This window comes from Pinus tabuliformis, chromosome 4_1 (genome assembly GCF_031772625.1).
Source record: "Pinus tabuliformis cultivar Carrire ecotype Pingquan chromosome 4_1, CPIR1, whole genome shotgun sequence".
Classification (NCBI taxonomy): Eukaryota; Viridiplantae; Streptophyta; class Pinopsida; order Pinales; family Pinaceae; genus Pinus; species Pinus tabuliformis.
The window spans coordinates 952347713-952352294 of record NC_142303.1 but is presented as its reverse complement, the minus strand read 5'-3'; positions in this window follow the sequence as shown (position 1 = coordinate 952352294).

Below are 4582 nucleotides of genomic sequence, written 5' to 3'. Positions count from 1 at the left end.
TCATCACAATATACATGATGCCTATTGATATGTTCCAATAATTAATTGGTACATTGTTTTGTCATATGTGTCAACATGAATTCAGAACATAGTGCATTGATTCTAATAAATGTAAGAGGCAGTGCCTCAATGTCAACACACATACAAATGAATGGCATTCAATAGCAATACAATATGTGGATATTGGAATCAAAATCCTAGAATCATACTCCTAAACAAAAAATGTTTGTAATGTTTCTATCTTATTACACACACACAGAGAGAATATTGAAACAATGGTAAAAAAATATTGTTCATTACTTGAAAATTTACAATACATCAATCATATTTATAATTGCTAAAGAGTACCCAACAATAACAAGAAGATAAACTAGCGAGGCTGATAAGATTACTACTTAAACCTACAAGTCTCAAAGTTTTCTTGTATTTGAATTTTTCCATCTAAAACTGCAAAAGATATATATATATATATATATATATATATATATATATATATATATATATATATATATATGCAATTTAATGAGCAACATAAAATTGCACTATCAAATATTAACAATAATTAGAACTAATTTATTTATAAAAAAAAAATTGAGTGGTATATAAATAATATAGTAAGTAAATAACAATTTAATGTGAGAAATATATATAAACTAGTACAATTACTTTCAAAATATTAATGTGGTTGATATGGTCAAAGAATTCATAAATATAACCAAAAAAACTATTACATCACGGATGAATGCCTTACTAATGAACACATTTACCTTATTAACCATGTATAAAAAGGTTTTGGGTAAACTTTAACTTAAGAAAAAAAAGGAATTATAAATTAATGTTATAAATAATAATGAGGAACTTATGGTGGAGGAACTTATTAGAATTGGAATAATCTCAAATCCCTCGGAAATTGGTGGGTGGAGAGCCATGTGGCACGAATCTAATTTTTTAAATTTATTAAATATAATGGACCATTTTGTTAAATAAAATTTTCTTATATATAAATGAATGTTATAAATAATAATGAGAAACTTATCATGAAGGAAATTATTAGAATTGGAGTAATCTCAAGTCCCTAGGAAATTGTTGGACGGGGAGCCACGCAACACCAATCTAACTTTTTAAATTTATTAGAAGTCAATGCAACCTAACAAACTCTTTAATACACTATAATCGTTGTTAAACATTAATACTAAGCATACGCTAATCATATTCTCTTGAAAATCAATCTAAACCCTCAATTAAAAAAAATCAATATATCCTCATCCACCTTAAGTTCAAACCCAAAAAATCTTTTTAAAATCTCTATTAATTAATTATTCAAAATTATATATACACACAAAACAACAATGTCCATCCATTTTAATATGCAAGTTGTAAGTTAAAATGGTTTCCCGGAAAGAATAAAGTAACTACGGAGTCTGATGTTAAAATCCTACTCGTATATAGAAAAGGGACTTTATATTATTTGAATTGGGGCTGTGAGGCAAGGCGAATCCTATTTCCAATCCCATAAGAAAGTTATTGCGCTCTGACACGCACCGGAGATAGCCAAACATAACACTCCCGAGTGATGGCTGGAGAGAGAAAAACGGACGAGCGTGTTATATGGGGCTATCTCCGGCGCATGTCAGGCGCAATAACTTTCTTATGGGATTGGAAATAGGAATCGCCGTGAGGCAATGGGGCATCAAAAACATAACAAAGTGAAAAGTGAGCATCCAGTCAAATCAATTTGTGTCACAAACTTCGATGCATGTCGTCATGATCAACGTATGCCACCACTGTACATACTGACACGCCTGATAGTATGTCACGATGATTACACAATAAGATTGAAACAGATCAAACCAATCACAATTCAAATAAAATATTAAAAAAAACTTAATTCATTTGTTAACGTTAACCTTATATATTGTGATTTAATTTTTGGTCAAAACAGAGATTAATTGGTAGTCAACTCATATATCGAATGCATTATATATTTCTAGTGGTATGGATAGTAAAATAACACACATATCAAATGCGTTATATCTTTTTAGCAGCAAGGATAATAAAATAACGCCCGAGGCCTTTTGTATTTTTGTTTAGTTTACCTCACAAAAATAAATATCTTTTCGTAAGTGTTTTATTATTATCATATAATTCTCTAATTATTTTATTTTTGTTATTTGCTCTAAATTGACTTATTGTATTATGACTTATTATGTGTGGTGGCTAGCTTTTTAATTTATGTTTAATAGTGTGGATTGTTATTTTTTTTTTATGAATTTTATTTAAGAAACAATTGGAACTATAATTTCCGCATGATGCATTTGAAGCATTCATGTGTAGTGGTATTAAATCTATGAATTATAAATTAATTGGTTTGTGTGGATTTGGTCTCCAGTGGTATTAAATCTATGAATTATAAATTAATTGGTTTGTGTGGATTTGGTCTCTAGGAAGATATTTTAGATTCAAATTTCTAGGCTTATTTTACATGGTAAAAAGAAATAGTTAAATTTAGTGAAAATTTCACCACTAAGATCCTTTTGTAGCAATTGGAACTTATTTTTCTAATTGTAAATTAATTTAACAATTTATTTGCTATGACAAATATTGAATAAATCTTATTGCAATCTTCACAAATAAAACTACATAAAATAATAGCATTGGAAACTGAGAAGTTCTAGTACAAACACACAAAATTAACACAGTTATTTTTGGATAAATTTCCTCGGAAAAACCCAACTTTGGAAAACCAGTGCAACAATTGATGGTCTTTATTATTATGCAACAGTGAGAAATTCTCAGTACAATTTAGATGTTGAAACTGGCTATCCTACAGAGAAAAACTAGTGAAAATAACTTGAGGAAAATTACTCTCACTCCGAGCAATCCCAACACTTGACTGCAACTGAAAAGCTAGCCATCCAACTAGGTCTGCACAGGCTCTATGTCACACTTAAGATACGTGTCACACATGCTCCTTGAATTGACTGTTAATCAAGTCGCCCTTCGTGTTGCTGACTGGGAAAATGCTTCTCAGACACTATGTGATTACTTCATGGCCTCTAAAACTGAAAACGTCTTCCCCTTAACAAAAATCAAATTTCCATTTGAGGGTCTACACTGCCTCTGCGCAACCTCCTAAAGAAACTTCGACCTTTCTCTGCAATGCACTTCACCAGATATGGAAAACATCCTTCAACTCACTGTCTCTGCCTCTCACTGTCTCTGCTTCCTTTTAAAGCTTGAACACTTCCGACAATTGTTAGCTCTCTCAAAAATCAAACTCTCCAAGAAAATCAAACCCCACAAGTGTGTTCTCTATCTACCCATCGACATCTTCTTATAATCCTCTGTTGGACCTCCAACGACCAAGATTAAAACTTAATGAAGCGCCAAGTTCATATTGGAGTCGATTTGTGTGATTTTCTAGACGATTCACAACTTATCTCAGTTAATTATGATTAATTGACCAATTTTCCTATGTTTAGACTTAGGAAACATTTAGAAATAGGTCAATTATATAATTGAGACACTTCTAAGTGGAATTTCCATAAACGATTTCTGAATTATGGAGAACTCCTGTGTTTTAGCCTCTCCACAAAGTTTTAAGACTAGAACACTTTTAATGCTACAAAATATAACACACCCTCTTAACGAGGAAGGTGCTCTCTCTAGTGCTGCGCATTCTGCCACAACGTCCTGTCTTTGTAACACCATTTGTCACGCTGCTCATGTCTAGCTATACTTCTCGCCAACCACTGCACAACTCTGATGCTGCATTTGTGTTGTTGTTGACACTGTTGTATTACTTGGAATTGTGCATCTACACTTCAACTCCCTCTCGTCTGTTGCTACTACAACTGCAACAACTACAACTGAGAAGCATCTGAAATACTGTATCATCTGTGCTTGTTGTATCTGTCTCCTAAGTACTGGCTATTAATAGCATCTGCAATGTATACTAAAGAATCTGTGCTACTGCCAACTCTGCACTAAGCCACATGCACTGTAGTCAACACTGCATTGTGCTCCTCGGCCTCTGACTACTACTAGTATGTAACTGTCACCGGAATCTGACTACATCCCTAACATTGATCCATCCTGCTACTGAATATTCTAAGCCCTCGTAGAAACATAATGGTCCATGAGGAGGATATCTCAACGGACCCTGCCCAATCTCTACAATCTCTAGGACTACAACTCCAAGTCACCCCACCTCACTCCTTGAGGTATGGCTACCATCATATCAAAGTATTCCTCCAACCTAAAGGAAAACTTGCCTATCTCGGTTGACGCTGCTACCTTGTCCTGCTTCTCGTGCTTGTCCTTCTTCTCGAGAGGACACTGTGTACTATAGTGATTAAACTCACCACATTTAAAGCACTTAAAGTCTCACAGGTCCTTCTTCTTCTTCTTCTACTACTCCTCCTTTCCCTGATTGGGACCCTTCGACGCAAGGGCCACATTCTCCTCCTTCCTCTCACCCTTCATGACCTTGTTTCTACTACCGTTGATGGTACTCTTGGCGAGAGCCCACCTTGACTACTCTTGCTGCATATTAGACCACACCGTGTCCCATCGAGCCAAT